The following is a 26,814-nucleotide window of genomic DNA, read 5'->3' as shown; positions in this document are numbered from 1 at the left end:
AACCAAGATGGTGGCCATATTTCATCTGGTGCCGTGGTGGGTGGAGTCCGGCAGCTGTGCACATGTCCAAAATCGAACCCCAACAACACTAACAACAACCATGCGGAGCTCTTGTAGACCTGTGATACATACAGTACGTCACAGATAAAAAAATAATAGAGCACGGACAAACGACGATAGGTTGGCAACCGTAAGCTTGATGGGCTTATCATGGCGTCTTCGTTGAAGTTCCTTATAAGTGAACTTCATTGGGCTGACAGGATGGCCCAAAGGTGCGCACATTCGCCTCGAGGCTGTCTCACCTGGGTTTGAGTCCCGACCTAGCCATAAACTGTCATCCCGGTGTTTTAGAGGCAGGTTGATTCATCGTTGTGTGTGCCGTCCCTCAGGTGGACGTTATAAAACTGGGCGTCCCGTCTGTCGGCATTAGTCGGTGGACGTTAAAGATCACACGGTGTCCTCTGCAAAGAGTAGGCGACCTATCGCTGGTCCTCTGAACAAATTACAAATTATTTTCCGAAGCGGTAGAAAGGATGCTGTGGAATTGCATAGGTGTCACAGCCACGTCCTCGGCCAATGATGCTACCCCACAAGCTTGTGCTGCGTATGAACAAACAAGAAGGGAACTCCTTTATGATGTGCATTATGTGCAAGTTGGAGACTGTTAATCCTCTATTTTGTAATTTGAGCCGCCTCTTCACCCTGTGTCTGTTGTCCTCGTGGACCATATTTTACTCATCTCTCCTGCTTATGGAGTCGGCTTGTCTGTGTGCGACGAGTATCCGCCGAGTTCACGTTTAAATGAAATTAATTACACAGGTTAACTTGTATTATTTATATATCATGAAACGTGTGTGTGTGTGTGTGTGTGTGTGTGTGTGTGTGTGTGTGTGTGTGTGTGTGTGTGTGTGTGTGTGTGTGTGTGTGTGTGTGTGTGTGTGTTGGTTTTTCGTGACTCATTTCTGCAAGCACACACACTTTTAACCTGCCATTGCCAGCACATCATTCAATTAGTCTTTTAAACATAATTTTCACCATTAAACGATGGTGGCAATTTCAAATAAGCCTGTTATGCTTATCTGTGTATTTTGCAAAACGTGTACACAGTCTGTTTGTTGATCTGCACACGTGTAAACGTTAACATCTACCAAGTCATTAAGCCTCAACTATAACGTGTATTCATCTGCATCCCCCCCCCCACCCAACCCCATTTCTACCTTCCCTTCCCCAACCCCATCCCTACCTTCCCTTCCGCAACCCCATCAACATGGCCAAAAGTATGTGGACACCTGCTCATCCAACATCTCATTCCAAAATCATGGTCATTAATTGGGAGTTGGTCCCCCCCCCCTTGCTGCTATAACAGCCTCCACTCTTCTGAGAAGGCTTCCCACGAGATGTTGGAACATTGCTGTGGGGATTTGCTTCCATTCAGCCATAAGAGCATTCGTGAGGTCAGACACTGATGTTGGGCGATTAGGTCTGGCTCACAGTCGGCGTTCCAATTCATCCCAAAGGTGTTCGATGGGGTTGAGATCAGGGCTCTGTGCAGGCCAGTTAAGTTCTTCCACACCGATCTCGACAAACCATTTCTGTTTGGATCTCGCTTTGTGCATGGGGGAATTAGCATGCTGAAACAGGAAAGGGCCTTCCCAAATCTGTTTCCACAAAGTTGGAGGCACAGAATCGTCTAGAATGTCGTTGTAGGCTGCAGCGGTAAGATTTACCTTTACTGCAACTGAGGGGTCAAGCCCGAACCATGAAAAATAGCCCCAGACCATTATTCATCTTACACCAAACTTTACAGTTGGCACTATGCATTTGAGCAGGTAAAGTTCTCCTGGTATCCGTCAAACCCGGATTCATCCGTCAGACTGCAGATGGTGAAGCGTGATTCATCACTCCAGAGAACGTGTTTCCACTGCTCCAGAGTCCAATGGTGGTGAGCTTCACACCACTCCAGCTGACGCTTGGCATTGCACATGGTGATATTGTAAAGGATTCGGCGGTGGTGGGATTCGCACCCTACTCTTGACAGCCAAATGTTGAAGATTCGGCGTCACTTAACAGCACCGCCATCTCCGGGGTTATAACGCCGGCTGGCTCGGCACAGGTCTCGGGTCACGCACCTCGGATCGCGATACCAAAGTACACCTGGGCCTTACCAGTTGGGGAAATTGATCCCGGCCACAGACTGGGTTTGTCAGAGACCGAGTGAAGTCTGCCAGTCTGTGGCCCGTTTTGGTTTTATATACAAATCGAGCGGATTGTTCCTCAGCACGGCACGAATAAACTCAATGCGGCAACTTTCATATGAATCAGCCAGATTTATTGGGGACACATCAGGGAAACACGACACAAGCAAAGCATTCATGACAATGTTATAATTCATCTATAACCCGCTCTTAACTAGGGAGCTGCGGATACGGGTTTCGAGGGGAACCCTAGCGAGAAACTTTAGGCCTGGACAACATGCAGACAAGACACAGAGTACTTGGTGATGCCTCATGGGCGAGGGGAAAGTGTCAAAGGCACGAATGCGGCTCATGAGAAGCCGATGTCAACAGATTCGAGTGCCCAAGCTCGAGCACGCCGCGTGGCAAGATAGCGCTCGGACTCCTTCTCCCGGCACCGCTTGCGCACCAGCGTGGCAAAATGGCGCTCATTTTCTTATCGGCACCGCTTGCGCACGCAGCCTCGGCGCGTCCAGCCCCCGTAAGGTCGACGGCACAAGACAAGTCAGATCAATGGTGGGTTCCAGCTGCTTTCTCTCAAGGTCCAGTATACAAATCCAGGCCTGGCCTGTTCACCAGACTCTGCCAAATCAGGGTGTTGGGCTCCGCAGGCGGATCGATGGGATTACAAGACGTGTCGAGCCGTGCAGTGAGTAGGCACAGTCAGAGGCTCCGTCGCTGGACTCCGGATGAACCTGTTGATGACCTCCTCATAAAAGTCGATTGGCGACTCCCCTCATGCAGTTCCTCCTGCCTTCCTGGAGCTCGCTCTTCTCACGAAAGTCGATCCCCGACTCACAAAGCAGCCAGTTTATTTTTACAGCCGATCACAGACTCCCACTAGCCGTTTCTTCCTTGCCTTCCCAGGGCTCGCTCTTCTGGAACGCCTCCGGGGATACGTGATTGGTCCATCCCTCGAGTCCGTAGCCGCTCTCCACCAATGGGCTGCCGACGCGTCTTGCCGACCGACACTCTCAGAGCGCTGGGCGGGGCTAGTTAGAAGGAGGGAAGGAAAAAGAAGCAAGGCGCTTCTCAGTACACCAACGCTGTACGAACACTGGACAGCCTGCTACACCTCCCGACACACATGTAATGTCCGATTACCACACAACCTGGCTAAACATGCATTTAAGGGGGGATCTGGGCTAATCCTATATTTAATAACCCACTAAGGGCCCATTTCCGCAACAATATTAGGCTTGGGTGCGGCTGCTCGGCCATGGAAACCCATTTCGTGAAGCTCTTGACGAACAGTGCTTGTGCTGACGTTGCTTCCAGAGTCAGTTTGGAACTCGGTACTGAGTGAGGCAACCAACGACAGACGATTTTTCCATGCCACTCGCTTCAGCACTCGGCGGTCCCATTCTGTGAGCTTGTGCGTCCTACCACTTCATGGCTGAGTTGTTGTTGCTCCTCCGAGACGTTTCCACTTCACAACAACAGCACTTACAGTTGACCAGGGCAGCTCTAGCAGGGCAGAAATTTGATGAACTGACTTGTTGGAAAGGTGGCATCTTATGACGGTGCCACGTTGAAAGTCACTGAACACTTCAGTACGGCCCATTCAACTGTCAATGTTTGTCTATGGAGATGGTATGGCTGTGTGCTTGATTTTATTCACCTGTCAGCAATGGGTGTGTCTGAAATTCACGAATGAGAAGGGGTGTCCGCATACTTTTGGCTGTGTGTGTGTGTGTGTGTGTGTGTGTGTGTGTGTGTGTGTGTGTGTGTGTGTGTGTGTGTGTGTGTGTGTGTGTGTGTGTATGTGTGTGTGTGTGTGTGTGTATGTGTGTATGTGTGTGTGTGTGTATGTGTGTATGTGTGTATGTGTGTGTGTGTGTGTGTGTGTGTGTGTGTGTGTGTGTGTGTGTGTACACATATATATTTGTAGGTCCCACCTCACACACACACCTCTCCCTTTAGCAACAGATGCATAAATCTCATATAATTTCTCTTGTTGGCCCCGGAACCAAACAAAAACTTTAAGGGTGCTCTCTGACGTTGCGGAGTCGTCACATTTGCCTCCGCCCACATTATTACATCATTATACATCCTGTACCAAGTTTGATTGAAATCCCTGAAAATAGATTCAAAATATTAAAGGATTCTGGCTGCCAGACCATGCGTCCGATCAGGTTGAAATTTAAAAAAACGTATTCCCCATGACGACTGGATCACTATGACGTTTCACATCGATTGATGACAATTCCCCCAAACAATTCAGCTCGAGATGACCCTCAAAAATTTTCATAATGATCGGGTAAAGCGTTCGATGTATGCAGTTATGACGTCATAACGAAGCCACCTTTGACATCATCCAAAAAAATCACACTTATCCCCCATGAGGAGTACTTCACACGTGCCAAGTTTCAATTTTTTTCCATGGAGTGGTTTTGGAGATACAGAGGTACAAAGTTTTTTTTTTTTTTTTTTTTTTTTTTTTTTTTTTCCTTTTTTTCCAACAGGGCTGGCACACCACATGACCTATGATGTCATAATTAAAATTTAAACTTTCTTCATGAGTCGTTGCACCTATGGTGAAAATTTTGTGTCAATCGGATCAGTTGTTGAAAAGAAAACGGTAAATGAGCACGGGCGGACGTGTGTAATGTACGGACGGACGGCCAACCCCAAAACGTAATGCTTCTGGCGACTTCGTCAGCAGAGTTGTAATTCTATTTATAACGACCCTCACAACTTCCACTACCATCCCCCTCCCCGTGCACCCAACATGATTAATAGTAAATATCGTTTAACAGTTGATTTTTAAAACTCAGCTTGTACAATCACAAGATGTCCTTCCCATCAGTGTTCAGAAGCACCCAAACCAGATACGGCGTCTTCCTCAGGGACGTCTAGCTGATACATCCAGCTCACACATAAATGTAGCTGGCACAAGCTTTGTGTATTCTCAAGTTGGGAAGATTTCCTCTTTCAAAGATTGTCACCATTACTCGGTAATGGCACACGGCATCGTCTTTCCCATTGCAGATGTCTATTAAATAAATCGCCAAGCCTGCTACGTTCTCACGAGGCATTCTCGCAAGGTTCAAAGTCCACTCACTGGTGGCGATCCATCGGTGGTTTGGGTAGCACACGCCCGTCCACTCGGGCCATGCACCAAACCACGTCATCAGGGGGTTTTTGCAGTATCGGCAGCTGCCTTTTTGGTGAGCAGAGAAAGTTTTGCAACTCTTTGGTTGTGTGGAGGCACAGTCCTTTCTCTCAGGTGCTTCACAAAGTATTTTCGGCTTCTTTTAGAAGCCCTGTGAGCCATTTTAAGTAACATTACTTATCTCACACACACACACACACACACACACACACACACACACACACACACACACACACACACACACACACACACACACACACACACACACACACACACACACACACACACGACATACTCTACCGTGCCCCCGAAGACTGCTGCTTCCCGGGGCTTGATTCTGCGCTTGCGCGCCGAGCAATCTGGGGGCCGCAAACATCATTTTGAAAGTCCCGTATTGCAAATAGACGTGATAATATCTGTACACTTCTAACCTGTTAAGGAGAGAAAAGCAAGCAGTCATAATGTTAGGCGAAAGATTAAAAAATTCATTTCCGTTTACCTTGTATTTTAGAGAAGCGAGTGCATTCAATCGCACACGTTATTCTGTTTCCCTGTGTATGGGATAAGATTTTTTTTCCCCTTCCCTTGTTATGTTAAATTTACTGGTACACTGCTCCAAAAACGTGTCGTCAAGTTCAACGTTTCAAACGCTAGGTCACATTTCGAGCATTCCATCACCCGTATTAAGTGTCAGATTGCGCTGCATTGCTATCCAACTCGTCCTTTGGTGATTTAAGCTCATTCATCGTCAAGTTAAAGAGATAGTTATGTTAGCAAGCCATGGGTGGGAATGGAGGAAAGGTCCCAGGTTGGCGGGGGGTGTTGAAGAGCATTTTGGAGGTGTAGCACGCTGCCCTTACATTTGGGAACGATCATTCCTGATGCTTCTGCCAGTGTAATGAACACCAGGGCCATTGACCTTGAAATAGCCTTCCCATACCTTCATTGCTACCTCCCTTTCCGTCACCAACTTCCCGTCTCCATCCTTGATTAATCCGCCCCTTCCCCCCAACCTCCTTTTCACATCCTTACCATCCTCGTCCTTGTCTCGGGCCAATTCATAGACCATCTCCTTCCCACCATCGTCATCTAATTTCTCTACACATCTGTTTCTACATCATTCCTCGTCTCATTCACAGCTCTTTGCTGCTTTCGTATTCTGCCCATGCAAGTGCAGTAACCCTGCATCCAGTTCTCCCCCTCTATCCTTGATCCTCTCTGTCCTCTTCCAAACTGACTTTTCACGAACTACCTTGGCTATTTCCTTCATCCAGCATACCTGTCTTCTATCCCCCTCCTCCCCCCCCCACACGCCCTCAGCTTCCTCACTAAGTTCCTTCTACTTTGCCTTCACTCCTTCATAGTTGGGAAAATATTTTTCGACTGCCCATCAAGCACAGGACGTCTTCTAATGCATCGTCACGTCCATCTTGTTTTGGAGCTTTGCTCTTAACAGGCCATATTTGGGTATCATATGTAAATGCAGATGTCATGGGATGGCAGTTGATACCACAAGTAAAACATTTGTTTTTAGGAAGGAAAGAAAAAAAAAATTGCAAAACACTTCGAACCCAAATCTGTTTTCTCACCTGCGAAGTTGCAAAGTTTGTAATTACTGTTATAAGGCAGCTTGTGCTTTCACAAGCTCTTGTTCACTCGACTCTGCTCTCATGTAGATGTCGGTGTGGGCGAAGCGACGGATAAATTGACCATGGATGAACAACGGCCCAAGCCTGTATTTTATGCTAATTGTTCCTCCGTATCATCCTTGCGGTATTTTGGCGACATGGTGGATTTTCGGTGTTATCTTGAAATATATTTACTGTTGTCAATAAGGAGTTGATGTTTTTGCAAGTGATTGTATTCGAGTGGTTTACATTTGCCCCCAACTCTCCTCGACCCCCAACATGGACCACTGCGGGGTTTATTGTTAAAAAAAAAAATTTGTTCCTCATTTTCATTCACTTCTGTTTTCAATATTAACCTCAGAAGCTCCATGCCATCACCTTAACATTTATTTTCCTCCACCCGATATCCGTGAACCTTCTGGCACCTTGCACCTGAGATCTGCCAAGGCAGTGACCTTGTCATTCCGTCAGGCTGGTCCGCAAGCTTTCGCGGTCATCTTCCAGGGAGTCTTGTGCTTTCAGATCTGCGCACTCATCACGGTACAAGGCAGTCAGACGAGGAAAGCCTGTCCTTTCCTGCCCTCCTCCTTCATCAGATTCGTATGTGCCCTTCAAGCAAATTGGATTCGCCAGATTGTGGTTTGCTTCGACTTTAACTGTATCCCAAATCACAAAGGTTCCCATGAGCCTCAGGCATCCAGACCGAGGTTGGTTTGAGAAGCCTGCGGTGCATGTTTGTAAAGCACAAGGAAAATAACTCCAGTAGAGGGTTGTGCTGTGGAATGCTGTTGGGGAAAGGAACTGACAGGTGAGCTTGCCATGGCAGTAGTAGCACAATGACTTAATTGTGTTGCCTGGTGGTGGGGAAGGTGGTGGGGGAGGGGAGTGGTGGGTCACGAGAGATCGAGGGAGGAGGATAATTATGATAATTTGGTCTCAGAGTTGTGTTTGAAAAGCACCATTTTGTCCAACTCGAAGGCATTAAAAAGTCACATGCTTTTCAGCAAAAAGACTTGCCTTCTATAAAACAAAAAGCATGAAGGTTCATCATGTCCTTCAAGATGTGCTTATATCTTGGTGACAAACTTCAAATATGTATGTCAATACAATATTGATGCCTGGTCTTGGTTTAATGGTTAGGGTGGTGGGCTTGGGATCCCAAGATCCTGAGTTCAAATCCCGCTCGGCTGTTGAATTAATACCAGGTGGGGTTGATTCTGCTTGTCATCCTTCCGAGGTCGGTAAAATGAGTGCCAGCTTGCTGGTATCCTGTGTTGGAGTAGCGACCCGTTCTGATTGTGCCCAGTAGCACAGGAGACTGCTTAGGCAGCACCAACGCTCTGCACAGAGTATGGTCCCAATGGATGGATCGAATACAGAACTTGGATGGCTGATTGACGGGAAATAGGTGGTTTGGGTTGTTGAGGGAGAGGAGGTGTCATTTGGAGAGAAGGTAGATGAGCGAATAACAATGAGTGATTGTGCATATATTACAAGAACACTGTTGTCCCTGCCTGCCCTGCTAATGGGGAAACTGCCCGACTCTCGTGTACGTTTCCATCTTCTTTGCAAGTCTTTTTGGCTGAACTGGAGTCGCATTGGGCAAGTGAAGGCAAGATCATCGCAGCGTGCCTGGGCACAGGCTGTCTGGCGTTCTGAAACTCCCTCTGGGCAAACCCTTCCCTCCCTTGCATCACGTGTTCCATCTCCACCCCCTTCTCGACAAACCCTCTTTCTGATTCCCTCGGACTCACCGCCCCCTTGCACCAAGGATTGAAGCTATCCAAGGGAGAGATTTCATGTAGCGTGTGCTTCTCACCGAGGCATCATGGAGCTTTAGAGATCTTGTGAAACAGCTGATCAAATGCGATGCCGGCTTTTCTCTCTCTCTCTCTCTCTCTCTCTCTCTCTCTCTCTCTCTCTCTCTCTCTCTCTCTCTCTCTCTCTCTCTCTCTCTCTCTCTCTCTCTGGCACTCAGTCCAAAATACCAGTTTGGGATCTTACGGGTGGCTTGTTCATGTGTGCGCATCAAAAAGACGCTGGAGTAAATTTTGAAAAGGGAACCAATTTTGACAGCCTCACTTTTTCTTTTTGAAAGAATGTGTTTTTGACTTGACTCTTCATGCCGACAGCTGATTGGCCAATCTGTTTTCATGAGCACGCTCTGACGAATGTTAATCTTAATTGTGGGACAATGAGGATAATATGGAGCTGTTGATCACGCGACCCATTGGTAGGCCAGACACCAAGCTCCATGCCAAGGTAGTGATCGCTGGATAAGACGACGCTGGATCTCAGACAACTATGACTTGCTCGGTCTATTTTTGAACGGCAAAGGTAAGAGCAGTTGTGAGCGTCACCGGAGTTGCAGTTTGCATGAGAACTTGTATCCAGGCCTACTGTTCTCGTAGCCGTAATGCTATCCAGGTCGACGAGCCTGCGGCCTTTTGTTTTTCTTGCTATTTGAGACTCCGTGCATCTGGTGAGCAGCCCTAAACACAGTAGCTGCTCTGGCATTCAATCAGTAGACGAGTCGCCTTGAGGCAAGAAATAATTGATGGCCGCAGATGACCTTATTCACATTTTTCTTGTTATTCTTTTCTGTTTATGGCTTGTATACAGCAGAGAGGTTGTTCAGCTTGCATATGACTTTCCCTGAGCCAATTTTTTCAGGAAGTGGCCCACCTTGGTATGGACTGCTTGACTTCCGCCAATTGATGGGTCACCACGTGCTGAAGTTGGCTTCCAGCTCCTGCTGTTTTTGAAGCTGTTCCTGCTGTATGATGACTCGTATAATCTGAGTTCGATCGCTTTAAATTGAGCGGATCAAAATGTTTATTTATTTTTTTCTACATTTTTGATGCACTTTTAAAACAATACATATTTATTGTCAAACAACTGAGCGGGCACTCACAAGGAAAAATTCATACTGACACAGTTGATCACCGCAGTGGGGGAAGGCCTGCTGAGCTCTTCAACCGTTGACCTGGAGGCGACATTTTCTTGTCGCCTTGTGACTCCTCACTTCTGCGTTATTACTCTCGCCAGAGGAGAGGGTATTGCATTTGGGTCCGTTTGATTGTTTGTTTGTTTGTTTGTTTGTTAATTGCCGGAATCCTTCGGATTTCGGCAATTATGTTGGTCGGTTGTGTGTGTCATTCTGTGCATCTGTCTGTTTGTGTGTTTGTTTACCCTGTAGCAGCCACACCATTTCAGCGATCATGACCAAACTGGGTACAGACGTTGGCCATGATCCAACTTAGACACTTGTCGTTTTTGGTGAATCTAGGTCAAAGGTCAAGGTCAAGGTCACCAAAATTCTTATTTTCGCAATAACGTCCGCTAAAATGGTCGTATCAACTTCAAACCAAATCCAAAATGTGCATCTTCCAATACTGCATCCAACCATATGTCTCATTGCGGTGTCACACCAACACCATTCTTAGCGGTCGGGGGTCGAATGTCAGGGGGGTCGGGTCAAATATTTCAAATTGCGATAAAAACGCCATTTCAAGTCCGATTGACTTCCAAGTTATGATCATGACCAAACTAAGTGCTATAACTCATTAAACAGGAGCACTATCGACTTGTAAGAACCAAATTGATTTCAAGGTTTTTGTTTTTCAGAGATCATGGCGATATGACAAAGTTATTCCAGCAATTCCTTGCCCAACGAGCAATTTCATTTGTTTGTTTGTCCGCACAGAACTTTCGTGTTTTTCTCCGCAACCGCTTGTCGGATTGAGATGAAATTTTTACCATTGGTGCGACGACTCGTGTAGAATGTTTTAATGATAATTATGATGTCATAGGTGATGTGGTGTGGCAGCCATATTGGAAAAACAGAAAAACTTTGGACCTCTGTATCTCTGAAACCGCACCAAGGGGAAAAAATTGAAATTTGGCATGTAGCAAGTACTCCTCATGGAGAATGAGTGTGATAAAAAAAAGACGTCATAGGTGCCCTCGTTATGACATCACAATTGCATATGTAGAACACCATGTCCGATCAGCTCACCCACTTACTTTTGCCAGCTCACTTAGCAGTTGACCGACCATCATCATGACCTTGCGACGCTGTCTCGCCCGACTCGTAATCAAAGACCCAGGCAGTGTTTCCTCTTCTTATTCTCGCTGCATTTTGGTGGTTTATGTGTTACTTGAATGATTCCGTTACCGATTGTTTTGGATGTTAAATACAGTATTTCAAACTGAACCGATCAAAAGTATTCGGTCTATGTGCTATTATTAATTTTTTTTTTGGGGGGGGGAGCGAGGGTGCCTGATTCTGCAATTATGCAATTACATCCTTGTTCACCCCCTGCAGACAATTTTCAGTTTGATATACAAATGTAATGTTGCACCAAGAGCCCTAATGTAATTTGTGGCCTCTGTGGAGCTTGACTGATTCCTGCTGCGTACAGTTTTGTGCTCTTGTTTCAAGTAATATCTCGTCTCACCAGGGTACTTTTACTCTTCCATGAACGAGTCGCGTGTTTGAAATTGAAAAAAAAAATTAAAAATGTTTTTGCACTGCCTAATTACAATCTGCATATCCATAAGGATGATACATCCTGAAGATCTTAGATGGTGTGTGGTAGAACGATCGATTTCCACCGAAGAAGTACCCTTGTGGGAATCGAGCTTCTAAGGTTGGCGATGTCCTGTTTTATTGCTTCTATTCGGTGTGCCACGTGTTGACTCGTCGAAGAGCGAGGTTTTCATTTATATGGCAAAATGCATTCTGCATTCTCTGGAATTTCAAGCTAACCCATTTTTTAAAATTCCCTTATTGAGGCTTCATTATCTGACTGATACCTGCAGCCTTTTATTTTGGCGGCAGGTGGGTTTCCTCTTGCTGCTGTCGAGTGTGAGGAAGGTGCATGACTCCGTCGAGCTAAGTTGTCACCCACAAGGGCGCTTGGCAGTGTTGAACGTTCCCAGATGCTCGTGGTGCATCGGCATTTTGACGTGAATGGAGTAGAAAAAATAAAAATGGAATCTATAATTTTACTCTCAAGTATAAGCAATGACTCCGGTTACAAGACCGCTCCATATTGTGCGAGTTAGTGATAATTGCTGAGTTTCGGAGGAAAATGGTCTCCCAGACAGGAATTGTGAAATCTGCACATCTGCACATCTGTGCCGCACTCGACGCTCGCCAGACTTGGGACCGCGCTGCGTTGGCATTTTTCTTTTTTTCTTTCTCTCTCCTCATCATGAGGTTTCAATTAAACACTCTCAGCTTCAGTGACAATGCAGCATTGTGTGAATGCTTGCAGTAAAAAGGCAAAAAGACGTGCCATTGTCCACTGTTATCAATTTGCTTGTGCAGAATTCATAATCAAGAAGAATGCAAATCTTGTGTCACAAAAAAACAAATACCATTGGTTTCAGTGAACATTTATTTCGAGGCATGTTACAATGCATCAAATGTCGCACAAGAATAAATCTCAGAAGATATGACTGGTTATTGAAAATAGGTTTAAACCGGTCAACGATTGTTGCAGTCCTCAGAGTTTTGCTTTATCAAGGGACACCGAGAATCGTGATGAAGTTGCTTAAGTAGTAGGGAAAGGGCTTGACGGAGGGTAGGGTTGGGGTTGGCCGGCAAAGTCAGCACGGGGCTGGTCAGAGGGTACGGACGGGGCTGGTTGGAGAAGTCGGCGTGGTGCTGGTCAGACGAAAGGGATGAATCTGCTCGGAGGGTAGGGATGAGGCTGGTCGGAGGGTAGGGATGAGGCTGGTCGGAGGGTAGGGATGGGGCTGGTCAGAGGGTAGGGATGGGGCTGGTCAGAGGGTACGGACGGGGCTGGTTGGAGAAGTCGGCGTGGTGCTGGTCAGACGAAAGGGATGAATCTGCTCGGAGGGTAGGGATGAGGCTGGTCGGAGGGTAGGGATGGGGCTGGTCAGAGGGTAGGGATGGGGCTGTTTAGAGGGTAGGGATGAGGCTGGCCAGAGGGTAGGGGTGGGATGGGGATGGTCAGAGGGTAGGGATGGGGCTGATTGGAGGGTAGGGTAGGGATGGGGCTGGTCAGAGGGTATGGATGGGGCTGGTCGGAGGGTAGCGATGGGTCTGATTCTACCCCCCCCCCGACCAGACCCATCCCTACCCTCATTATTACTCATGAGGGTAGGGATGGTGCTGCCCGGCAAGGTCGGCCTGGGACCGGCCGGTGAGATCGGCATTGGGCTGGCCAAGGGGTCGACATGAGACTGGCTGGCGAGTCAATTAATGGGATTGGTTGGTCGTTTGGCAAGTTGGGGAAGATGGTACACAACAGATTGAATCTTCTTCTTTCTAATGCAGCACATGGCTGTGGGGTGGCATAATTGGCTGAGGGTATGACTGTATGCCTGGTGTTGGCTTAATTGTTCCGGTGGTGAGTTGGGGATCCTCGGATCCCGAGTTCAAATCCCACTCAGTTGTTGAATTAATATCAGATGGGGTTGACTCTGCCTGTCATCCTTCCGAAGTCGGCAAAATGAGTACCAGATTGCTGGTATACTGTGTCGTCGTGGTGACCCATCCAGAATTGTGCCCAATAGCCCAGAAGACTGCTTTGGCAGCATCAATGCTCTGCTCAGTGCATGGTCCCAATGGATGGATGGATGGTATGGCTGTGCCACTGATGCAATGTCCTGTGTATGATAGGGCAGCAATTTGTAATTTGATGAGTGTGCTGGTGATAGCTTGCCGACTCTAGACTCTACGAAGGACACCATGGGATCTTTAATCTCCACCAACTTATGCCGTATGCCCAATTTAATGTCCATCCGAGGGACTGCACACATTGATGAAACATCAGGATGACAGTTTATAGCTGGGTCAGGATTCAAATCCAGGCTGGACAGCTTTGAGGCGAGTGTGCATACCTCTGGGCCATCCTGCCAGACTTCAGATTGAGTGATGCAAGAAAAAGTTGGGGACTCTCGGAATTTTAGGGGAGAAAAAAATATATCATAGCGAGGAGAAAGGGAATTCTGAGGGTAGATTTGAGCAATTGGGGTTGATTTCAATGGGGATGTGGCTTCCGGGGGGAAATTGAGAGAAGAGAAATGGGAGAGGATGCCTGACTTTCTTGATAAATAATCAGAGCATTACATGAGTGAACAAAATAATAATAATGCTCGAATATCCCCTGACGAGATTAAACTTGTACTCCAGTGCTGCACAGATATACCATTGGCCGATCACTGAGACAATGGAAATGTCATTGTGCAGATGATGAGTATATATATATATATATATATATATATAGATATATATATATATATATATATATATATATATATATATATATATATATATATATATATATATATATATATATATATACACACATTGCATTCATAAAGAGCTGCTCATTTTCCATCCTGAGATCCACATTTTGTGTGCAATCATGAAACTCCAGACAAGACACTCTGTTATCAGGTTGAGTCAGCCATGAGCGATGCAATCGTTTCTGTTTAAGCCATAGGGCTGATGCCCAAGCACTTGCACCATTTAATTTGCTGATTCATACAACGTGTACGATTTGTCTTCATCCACGTGAACGAATACCCGTTGGAGGTTGTGAAGCAGGTGGGTCGGGAGTGGTGGGGGGGAGAGCGGGGTGGGGGAGGAGGGTTATTTTCCCATTGCCATGAAACATTCTGCAGTGGAACGTCTTGAGAAGCTTCTTCTTGCAAAATGCAGTGGTACAATCATTTCTCCCACTCGCTGTTTCCCTGGCAATACCAGTATCTTGCTGAGAGCACAGTTCCCCAGAGAAGAGCGCCACATACAACGTCCCTTGTCAAGGCACAGTACTTAAGTCACAGAGTGTGTACCACATCACCATACTCCGAGCGAGGACTCATTACTGCGTCACTAAGCCCAAGCGGGGTACGGTGCCACAATCCTCTGACGTAAATGAAAACTCAATGCACCTTTTCATCCTCGATTTCTGTTTTAATTATTATGTTTTTTTTAAGGACACACCTCACCACCTCTACTCCGCACATACGTAGCATTACTGAACGAATTGGGCCATGCTGCTTGCACAAATCGCTGATTTCCAAAGCATTTTGGTGGAAGTGTAACATTCTCGGTGGCAAGGGAAAAGAGCTGTGAGATTGGAGAGGATGGGTAATGAGGTGAGGAAAAGAAAATGAACCCAAAGAGAGAGGGAGAGGGGAAATGCATGAAGAAAGGAAGTGAGGAAAAGAAAATGAACCCAAAGAGAGAGGGCGGAGGAGGGGAAATGCATGAAGAAAGTGATGAAGCAAAAGCAGCAAGAGGGATCAACACGAGGCCGTGAGGGTGGATTTTGCCCAAGGGTGGAAGTCAAGATGCAACATCAGTCAAAGAACCCTAAAACTTTCATCCTATTAATACAGGCATATTGAGATGAAACGAATGTGCCTCTTGCCTTTCAACGGAAACGGCTGAAATATTCAGGAACATTCTCTTCCCCGATGCTGACTTTCCATTTGTTCTGGTCCACGTTCCTTTGAGCAAAGATGGCTTTGCACCGATATCGAATGTGGCCTGTTGAGAGCATCGATGCTTAGCAGCGGCTAGTATTGGCGGAGGGCGATGGACCGGCCTTTTTGAGCGTCGGGGCAGGAAATGAAGGTGTAATGAGAGCCAGCTGCTCGCGCCAAGTTCTCACTGCTGTGCTGCGACGGAGCGTGGACTGCGGCGCTGGTAGCGATGAGAAAGCGAACGTGGCACTAGCAATGGTGCTCAAGTTCTGGCCGTTGGTTTGCAGGTTGCTACGTTCTGTGAGTGGACATTCCCCTCCTTGCTGTGGTTTTGTGGTTTTATCATTGCAACAACGTATGTCATGTGTGGGATAAATGATTTTTGTATATTCCACCAGAAGTATAAGCAATGTGGCAAGCTCCCTTGCTTGTTTTGATGGTGGTTGTTATTGCAGGGTTCTCCTTGGGCATCATGGTACTTTAGTGGGTTGGGGGTGGGAAGAGTGCTGGAGAAGAAGGGGATGTTGTGTCATTTGGGATGTTTAGTTGATGACAAAGTGGAATTGAAGGGCTTATGGCCATTGTGTTATTTTAACACGTAATTATGAAAATTTCAGCTGTATGATTTAACCTTGTAGGGCTGTGTTACTGGAAAAGCTCGCAGAGGTTCTGAATTCAGGAAAGAGAGGTTTTGAGGCCCTTTGAAAGAAATATATATATATATATATATATATATATATATATATATATATATATATATATATATATATATATATATATATATATATTTTGATTAGCTGAGCTAGCATAGGCATTTGAATGACTCCTCATTTTGTGGAGCAATTCCTGCAGTTTACTTTAAACGACATTTCTGCGAGCTTCCCTCGATGGTTTACGAAACGTTAATCAAACCAACGGGATTTAGTGTTCCAGTGGCCGCAGAGGGCACATTGCGCTGCCGTTGCTCTGACGAGGACGCATTTGCCTTGCAGCACGTCTTTGTTGCCTTGTGGTTTTTCTCCGCATCGTTTGCTTCGAGATGCTCACCTGTGAGTCCGTTTGTAGTGAATTCAGTCCTTGAATTGAGACGCATGGATTGCTTTGAGTGATATGTTGTATTTTCTGCTCAGACTCTGATTCACCTTGATGGAATTTTTTTTTCTTTGACGTTGGTAATGGTAAGTTTTATATTTTATTTTATTTTATTTTTTGCCCTTTTTTTGGCATATTTCTTATTTTCACTGTAGTAATGTTTGTGAATGGCTGTGGTTACATTTACTGCTGCCAAATAGTCATTTGACAACTCAAGAGCATGCCTGTAGATTGCCAATATGGTGATTTGGTAGTTCAGTTATGCTCGGCAGTACACACAAACACTTGCTCAATGAGTTTCAGTGTAGATATATATTTTTTATATATATATATATATATATATATGTCTATATATATATATATATATATATATATATATATATATATATATATATATATATATATATATATATATATAGTAATCCTTACCAACGTCATAAGAAAAAATATTTACAATAAAACTTACCAACGTCATAAGAAAATATATATATATATATATATATATATATATATATCAGGTCAGGTCAGGTATGGGAGCATGTGCCAGAACAGCGCGTCGCTGCGTCCACTTTCCGCCGGTACTCCAGGGGCCTCCGTCTGGCCATCCCCCAGGCAGATGCCAGGCCCATCCCCATCTCCTTGAGATGATGGTCAACCTGCTGCAACCATGAGGCACGTGGTCGGCCCACTGGCCTCCTCCACTCATGAGACTCCCTCGCTGAGAGAATCTGGTGAGCAGGATCAGCGTCAGGAAAACGAGCCACATGTCCATACAGCCGCAGCTGACGCTCACGGACTATGCAGGTAACAAATCTCATCCGAGTCTCTCTCAGCAACCGCTCGTTGGACACAAAATCCGACCAGCGATAGCCAAGGATTCTCCGAAGAGACCTGGTACCAAAGGAATTGGTCTCCGTCTCCCAGATCCTTGGTCAAAGTCCAAGTCTCGCACCCATAGAGCAAGACTGGAAGTACCAAGGACCTGAAGACTCGGACTTTCGTCCTCCCGCACAGGTACCGGCAGCGCCACACCCCATGATCCAGTGAATCCATGACTCCCCAGGCCCGACCCAGACGTCTATTGACCTCCGGCTCACAACCTTGGGAGACATGAATATCACTGCCAAGGTAAGTGAATCTATCCACGACCTCAACATCCTCACCACAAACAGACACAGACAGGACAGCAGCATCCAAGATGTCACCGAAAGCCTGGATCTTTGTTTTGACCCAAGAAATCCGTAATCCCAACGGCTCCGACTCCTCATTCAGCACCTCGAGGGCCCCCAAGAGGATGCTAAAAGTCTCCCGCAAAGATGACTGCATCGTCTGCAAAATCAAGGTCCGAGATCTTGACATTGCCAAACGATGCACCGCAATCCTTGATCTCTCCGACATCCTCCCAAAAATCCAGTCCATACAAGTGTTGAAAGTGTGGGGGCAAGTACACATCCCTGACGAACTCCAGTAACAACTGGAAATAAGTCAGAGGCGGTACCACCACACTTCACAGCACTCTCAGTACCAGAGTAGAGTTCAGACATCAGATCGATCAGTTTCGGTGGCACCCCACGAAGACCAAGAATCCTCCAGAGGACATCCCGATTCACTGAATCGAACGCTTTACAGAGATCAACATAGGCTGCAAGCAGCCCCTGCCGAAACTCTCGTCTGCGTTCAGTGAGGACACGAAGAGCAAGGATACGGTCAATCGTTGACCTCTTTGGTGTAAGCCTGACTGCTCTGGACGCTGGTGCTCAAGCAGATGGTGGCGAACCCTATCAAGAATTATCCGAGCAAAGACCTTGCCCGGCACTGAGAGCAGCGTCACCCCTCGGTAGTTGTTGCAGTCTTGGCGATCACCCTTCCTTTCCAGAGAGGGACAACAAGGCCCCTCTTCCAGTCAGTTGGGATGATGCCTGTGTTCCAGGCAGAGCACAAAACTGCCTCCAGCGAGGCGAGTGCAGCATTTCCACCAGCCTTGAGAACTTCAGCATGGATGCCACAGATCTGTGGAGCTTTGCCCCTTTTCAACTGGTTCACCGCAGCGCGTGTTTCCACAAGCGATGGTGGACCACAGTTGGATTCGAGGGTCAGCAGCAGGGATTGTAACACCCTTGACGTCCAACTCGACAGCTGGGGGATCAGCCTGGTACAACCGTCAAAGTAACCGGCCCAGCGGGCCTTCACTTCAGACTCCTCTGTCAAGAGCCTACACTCTCTGCTCGATCCTGCAGTGCTCCGAGGGATGGGCTTGGATGAACGTAATGCGCGAATTCCCTGTAAGCGGGACGAGAATCACCTGTCCACAGGTGATGCTCTACCCCCTCACAGATTCCTCGCACATAGGCCTCCTTGTCCACCCTCAGTGCACGTACAGTTTTACGCCTCAGCTCCCTGAACAGCTCAGCTCTGCCATTCAGCCTGGCCCTGCGACTCTGGTCAATGGTATCCAGTGTCCCTTGAGAGACAAAATTCTTCTTTTGCCCTGCGGTGAACTCCAAGGCATCCACCGGCAACATCAAGGACGGTGGTCTTGAAGGTGCTCCACAACTCTTCAGGACCCCCAAAGCACCCAGACCCCCCAAGTGTCCACTCAGCCCGTTCGCAAACTCCTCAGCTACTCTCTCATCCCTGAGCTTGGCAACATCCAGCCTAGGCTGGGATGGTACCATTCTCCAGGATTTAAGGTGCAGCTTTAGAGTTGCTACAACAAGCCTGTGGTCAGTATTGAGAACTGAGCACTCCGGTAGACCCTGCAGTTCTGGATCATCCTCCAACGACCGTCAATGAGGACATGGTCAATCTCCTTTGCCACACCGCCAGCGTTGGAATACCAAGTCCAGCGATGAGCTTGCGGGCGCTGAAACCATGAACCAGCCACCCTAAGTCCATGACTTCTTGCAAAGTCAAGGAACTTAGTGCTATTCTGGTTCATAGTTCCTGACCCATGGGGACCAACACACCTCATAACCATCCCTATCAGTTCCAGTCGATGCATTGAAATCCCCCAAGACTAGAAGTGTATCTCGTCTGGGGCACTGATCAACCACAGACTCGAGTGTGGCGTAGAATGCATCCTTCACGGTAAGATCACTCGCCTCAGTCGGAGCATAAATAGAGACCAGGGAAATGACACCTAAGGAGTGACGAATCCTTAATCTCATAATACGCTCGTTGACCGGTGTTACCTCAATTATCATTGGGGTCAGCTTATTGGACACAGCTACAGCAACTCCTTGGGTATGGTAACCATCAGAGCGACCAGACCAATAGTAGGTGTAACCACCCACCATTATCTCGCCGCAATCCGGTCTCCGAACCTCAGAGAGAGCTGCAATCCCGATGTCCAAACGCTTGAGCTCAGATGATAACAGAGACAGGTGATCATCCTCTCTTAGGGATAGGACATTCCAGGCACCCACCCGAAGGGACCGCCTCAGGTTGGCCCTTAAGGAGACCGCCGTCTGGTGGACGACACCTCAGCACCACTCCGACACACTCTCCCGCAATCTGACCCAGGGATGTTACCCCGTGGTTTCCCTCCTATCAAAGATTGGGGGTCCCGAAGGCTTTGCCCCAATCCCATCATCCGGTGAGCTGCCCTGCGAAGGGAAGCTGCACATGAGGTACTCCCACGGAGTGGGTTTTCAGATTTTTTTGCGTTTTTGCGTTTTGCGGAATGAAGCGTTTTACGGTGGCTGGAGTGCAAATCCTGCCACCAACCTCCTAATAAGAAGTAACCCAACTGCAGGAGGACGTCCGCAGACACAGTTGGGCACTAGATATGGATGGCCGTTGGCTCACAAGGAGCTCCTCCGCCCTTTGAACCTGAATATATATATATATGTATATATTCATATATATATATATATATATATATGTATATATTCATATATATATATATGAACCATATATATATATGTTGAACCTGAATAATGTATAAACAGCTTAAAGTGCTGTATTTTGTAAATACGGTGAATAATTTGTATGAAAATTTCTGTATAATATAGTTAAAGCAAGTACTTAACATTTCCAGTTATTGCAGGGGAACCCTGACTGATCGACATGGAAAATAACCAACTCTCATTTGAGCAGAGGAAAAACATGTCAAAGTGTTTATACATTTAAATTCTGATTTGCCCTGTGTATAGAGGGAGTCCCTGACTTATGGACGTGTTGAAAAATCGTTCTCGAAGTCTGAACTTGATTTCCTGTGTTAGAAATTGGGGGTGCGGTTCGAAAACCAAGCCAAGAAAGCCAATTTAACATGTAATTTAATGCATAATTAAGCTGAAATATTGTACATTTGCAATAAATGATTGGAAATAATACCCCTTCAATCAACCTCAATTGTAATTAATGCAATTAATATAACATACTGTAAAATAAAAATGACGTTCAGTAAAATGATTGTCTTGTCCTTGATAACTGTTCTGATCGTAGAGCTATTAAGGTTTCACGAACGACTGATTTGGGAGGAAGTTTCACTTTTATCAGAATGTTGTATAACGAACGTTTAATTTATTCTCCAATGTCAAGGTTCTGCCTTTCTTCTTTGCAGGAATATCACTGCAACGTTTATCAGCCATGATTAGAGTTCATTGTCGCAAAAGCTAAACACCCTTGCACACATTTTTGCATTCATAGTCACATATACTACGTGGCACAATAAATGCAAAAATGTGCATCAAGAAAATAGCTGCGAACAGTGTAGTACTGTACAGTACACTGGATACTGTAGACTTTGCGACGCTCATCCTCTTTCCATCTCGGGAAAGAAAGATTCTCACTCCGCTCAACCAGCGAGTCCCGAGTTACTCCGCCCACTATCAGTCCGTAAGTATGGGTGAATGTTCATATCTCGGACATTGAAATTAAATGGAAGGCCTGTGATTGGTGAGGACTTGGATCAATCCATGATGCGAACCTTCCTCAATTGAACCTAATGTTGTTACCTCCACACCACGCTCAACGCCTCTGAGGAAGAGAACTAGTTTGTTCTTGAAACATCAGGCTTTTAATAAAGAATTTAAATTTAAATTTGAATTATTTTATTGATCAGTGTGCTACTTCTTTCTTTTACATGTATATGTATATATATATATATATATATATATATATATATATATATATATATATATATATATATATATATATATATATGTATATATATATATATATATATATATATGTGTTTTTGGGGTTTTTTTTTTAAAAAGAAGAAGGCACTTCCAATCAAAAGTACAAAACTCTATTAACTCCGCTAATTTGAGCAAAAAAGCGAGAGCCGACCCAGTCTCGGGCAACGTTTCGCCGGCTTCATCAGGCACAATAGACCTTGATTGTCAAGGTTGTCGCAAAGGGTGGCGTGGGATGGCATCGCCGTCGCAACGGGTGACGTGGGATGGCGTCGCCGTCGCAACGGGTGACATGGGATGGCGTCGCCGTCGCAACGTGTGACGTGGGATGGCGTCGCCGTCGCAACGGGTGACGTGGGATGGCGTCGCCGTCGCAACGGGTGACGTGGGATGGCGTCGCCGTCGCAACGGGTGACGTGGGATGGCGTCGCCGTCGCAACGGGTGACGTGGGATGGCGTCGCCGTCGCAACGGGTGACGTGGGATGGCGTCGCCGTCGCAACGGGTGACGTGGGATGGCGTCGCCGTCGCAACGGGTGACGCGGGATGGCGTCGCCGTCGCAACGGGTGACGCGGGATGGCGTCGCCGTCGCAACGGGTGACGCGGGATGGCGTCGCCGTCGCAACGGGTGACGCGGGATGGCGTCGCCGTCGCAACGGGTGACGCGGGATGGCGTCGCCGTCGCAACGGGTGACGCGGGATGGCGTCGCCGTCGCAACGGGTGACGCGGGATGGCGTCGCCGTCGCAACGGGTGACGCGGGATGGCGTCGCCGTCGCAACGGGTGGCGCGGGATGGCGTCGCCGTCGCAACGGGTGGCGCGGGATGGCGTCGCCGTCGCAACGGGCGGCGCGGGATGGCATCGCCGTCGCAACGAGCGGCGCGAGGTGGCATCGCCGTCGCAACGGGTGGTTTTTATTTTTATTTACGAGGTAATGGAGGATAAAATGTTAATACACTGACTGTCCATGGAGCACACAGTTCCACACAAAACAAGCAAGGTAATTAATGAACATGAAGAGAGGGGAGAGTGTTAGAAGAGGAGGAAGCACAGTTACCTGCAAGTAAGAGTGTCAGGTAAATTTAATGGGGGTGGAAGAGATGGTTGTGCAACTCTTGCTTTTGAGATCCTGGAGGAAATGTTGCAACTGAACCATTTCTGGAAGAAAATTCCACAAACGGGAGAATATGGCTGTTCACACAGGAACAAAACAGGGGACTTTGTGTGTGTGTGTGTGTGTGTGTGTGTGTGTGTGTGTGTGTGTGTGTGTGTGTGTGTGTGTGTGTGTGTGTGTGTGTGTGTGTGTGTGTGTGTGTGTGTGTGTGTGTGTGTGTGTGTGTGTGTATGTATGTATGGGGGGGGTACTGGAAGAAGGTGACGTGCTGGGGTGTCTGGGGAGGGTTAGCGGGCTGTTAGAGTCTAGGGAGCTCAACCAGAGGAGAGGTGGTGAAAAATAAAACGAGAGGCCACTGACCTGTCTGCGATGTGGGAGCAACAAACCTTGTGCTTCAGCATCATAGCAGGAGACTCCAGGAATGTTGAGAGCATTAGATTTTACAGATTCAGAGAGAGTGGAGAGGGAGAGAGCAGGGATGTGATTCTGGGGCCCAATCCAAAGGGGCCAGTAGTATTTCATTGAGCTGAAAGCAAAGACTTTGTCGACTGAGTACTTCTGATTTTTCAAGGAGCAACAGACCATGTCCATTCTACAACTGGCTTTGGAGACCAGCTTTGATTTCTAGCAAGTCCAGGAAATGTGGCTGATAGTGATCAATAGAAATTCAAGAGACTAAACCTCTTCCAGTGGCTGCAATCCTGGAAGATTTAATTGTCGATATTTCTACAGTGACAGGGTGAGACCTGAAATTTGCTCGCATTGAAAGAGAGGCCAGTTATCAGACCAGCATCTCATCTCTTCCAGATCAGCAGAGTTACTCAGCTGCCATCTTCCAGTCAGTGTTATTGGGTACTGTACAACACATTGCGGCCACCTACAGAAATTGAGAAGGCTTTTCCAGATCTTCGGACAAAGAGCAACATGAGGCTCAATACACTTTCTCTCACAGCATTCACCAGTTGGTCATTGCCCTCATACGCATCTGCATCATTTACACACTTGTGTTGAAATGGGAAATAATGCCAAATATGATGAATTGTTTATGAGGAACGATTTTACAGCCACTTTTTCTTTCTGTTTTTGTTTTAAGCAGTTGCCACGTCACAATGTGTTATGGATTGGCACATTGGCCGAGAGAAGCACAATTCTTCATCTGAGCTTTCCATGGTGTACTTTCACTTTTATGGTGATGTCCATTCTTTATAACTATAGAGGATAATTACCTCCGCCACCGAAGGTGGACAGAGGTTTTGTTTTTACCTGTCTGTCCGTTTGTTTGTTTGTGAGCAGGATATCTCAAAAAGTTGGGGACGGATTCAGCCAAAATTTGATGGACATGTTGGGTGTGTGATGAGGATGGAATGATTTGATTTTGGTGAAGATCCGAAACCGGATTCGGACGCGATAATTTTTTAATTTCTCAATAACTTTTTCACCATTGAGAAATTGGGCCAAAACGATGTATCGCCCTATATTGTATTTCAAAAAGTTGTGGATGGATTATGACTAAACTTGATGGATGAGTTAGTTCGATGTCAAGATTTTGGTTCGGGTCAGCACATTGGCCTATCAGTGGGATACAAAACGTAAATTTAATTCAACCTGGCAGAGGTACGTGCTCTCCCGAGTGTCATTCTAGTTGTACTTGTAAATAGTCGATTGTACTTTTTAGCTCGCCTGTTTGAAGAACAAAGAGCTATAGCGATACCCCCGGCGTGAGCATGAGCGTCAGCGTGAAAATGTTAAAGTTTTTGGTGCAAGTTATTTCCTTTCTAATGTTTTTATCCACCACTATTTTTTTACTGATTACAATATACAAATCCATATATTGCTTTAAAATTATTTGGATCAGAATTTACTGCAATGCTTTATAAAAAAATATTATTAGACTAGTCTTTGAGCGTCAGCGTCAGCGTGAGCATGAAAATGTTAAAGTTTTTGGTGCAAGTTATTTCCTTTCTAATATTTTTATCTACCACACTCTTTTTACTGATTACAATATACAAATACATATATTGCTTTAAAATTATTTGGATCAGACTTCACTGCAATGCTTTATAAAAAATATTATTAGACTAGTCTTTTAAAAACGATAAATGTATAAACAGGTGAGCATTGGGTGGCTTTGACACCGACTCTCTGGTCTGGTTCCTTTGACCTGTCAAACAATGGAGTCGATTATAAACTAACCATTGGAGGATCCGACTGGAAATCTGTTTGGAGGAGCTGGATCTCGGTGCTTTTCAGGCATATTTTATGATTCAGGTTCTGAACCAAAATGGTGAATATACAATGAATCCCGAGTTTACAACATCGTCAATTTGAACATTTACTTGATCTTTTGTCTATAATACTTCATCGATTGCCTGTCGATCTCGAATGCAGTCCTTCCGAACCATTCTGGGGGATGCAATTCACTAACAGATGTGTATTTAATGCACAACGTTGTCCAAAGAACGTTTTCATCATTAGTTGTATGAAATGTGCATCAGCAAGGATGCAAGAAAATCATATCATTAAATTCGTATTTTGCACAGTGCTTAGACTTTCTTTTCCCATTTATTTTGCTGCTTTTAACTCGTTGGCCATCCACTTGAATGTTATAAGGGCTTCGGGTTAGGTATCAAGCACAGGTGGCGGGGGTTGAACGGCGGCATTCCAACACTCTCTTCCCACCTCTTCCCCTGCCTCCTCCCTCTTCCCACTCCCTCTCTCCAGACTCCCACACCACCCATTCCCGCCCTCCTCCCACAAAGGTACCCGGCATAGCCCGAGATCTAACGTTCATCCATTGGACCACCACAATTAAGCACATATTTAGAAACCCATTTTAGTTATCAAGCTGCAAAATATTGAACTGAAATGTCAACAAAATTGAACATATTATTATAATGCTTTTGGGTAGACAATACTGTTTTGAATGTTTTTCCATCAAGGGCCTGAACATTTAAATTGTTTGGTGTTCCAACTCTAGAGCAGCTCACATATAGTTGATCATGAGAAATACATATTTGTGATCCGTTTTGTTGTTGGACAATCGGGAATGCACTCTCGATACAACTATATAGCTATCCGGATGAAAATCGCTTGTTTTAAAATTTTCGCATTTGAGTGGCAATGTTAAGAGTTAAAATGTATTGAAATATGATTACAATAAAATAAAATACTATACATAGGGGTCTGGTCATCTTTCTGTCTTTCCTGTGCAGTGCAAGGCTGTGAGTAGCATCACAGACTGAGGGTATGGCAGTGCTGCTAATGCAGTGCCCCTGGAGATGAGAGCAGTAATTTGAAATTTGGCCAGGATGCCATAGACAGCTCCCCTACATTTCGCCAACTGATTCTGGCAGATTTGACACCCAGTTCAATGTCCATCTCGGGGATGGGCACACACATTGATTGATCACCCTGCCCGTGAAACACCGGGATGACAGTTTATAGCTGGGTTGAGATTCAAACCCAGGCTAGACAGCTTAGAGCGAGTGTCCATACCTCTCGGCCATTCTGCCGTGGAGTGGGGATGCATTGCTTTGAAGCAAATGAAAACATTTTTCAATTCTCTCTTGAACTCATAGTTCACGTTACTCATTCTAATCCTCTAATTTATTTTGCTTTCCAAACTCCGGGGATTCCCCCACAGAGAACCAAGCGGCAATCTCCACGCCCACTGCTCTTGCCTTGGGAGCTTTTGCCTGTTTTAAAATTATTTTCGTTGCACTCGATGAAGTTGTACTTTGGCCATATTCATTAATCTTTACTTCACTCAATATAATTGTTGGAACAGAAGAAAGTTAAGTTTAATGCTTTGTCAATTTCACATGTCCTTGTGTAAATATGGAGAAGGGTGGGGTCCATAGCCTTCCTTAAACAAATACGCTTAGTTATAAGAAATCGGTAATTTATTAACATTTTCATATTTCACTCCAGATTTCAACCCTTATTTAGTCCACCAGATCCGATCCTCAAATCCAAAATTATATTTCGATTATATACTTTAATTGGTCCGTGAGAGTAGATC

General features: G+C 46.0%; 1 protein-coding gene across 8 annotated transcripts in view; it reads left to right on the top strand.

The window, feature by feature from the left end:
• Nucleotides 1-26,814, top strand: part of RAPGEF2 (Rap guanine nucleotide exchange factor 2) — a 201,489-nt gene that overhangs the window by 85,236 nt on the left and 89,439 nt on the right. Inside the window, exon 1 of one of the 8 annotated variants that reach the window (XM_085861244.1) lies at nucleotides 8,774-9,314. The exons of 6 other annotated variants lie outside the window; for them this stretch is intronic. The gene's annotated coding sequence lies outside the window, so the exon portion shown is untranslated. Of the gene's footprint in view, nucleotides 1-8,773; nucleotides 9,315-15,602; nucleotides 15,747-26,814 lie in introns of those variants that run through there. One more of the 8 variants, XM_085861245.1, reaches the window with a different exon arrangement.

This window comes from Eptatretus burgeri, chromosome 17 (assembly GCF_056783735.1).
Source record: "Eptatretus burgeri isolate ZD-2024b chromosome 17, Ebu_testis_v1, whole genome shotgun sequence".
Taxonomy (NCBI): domain Eukaryota; kingdom Metazoa; phylum Chordata; class Myxini; order Myxiniformes; family Myxinidae; genus Eptatretus; species Eptatretus burgeri.
The sequence above is the reverse complement of the archived record's forward strand: the minus strand, read 5'-3'. Positions and strand labels throughout refer to the sequence as shown.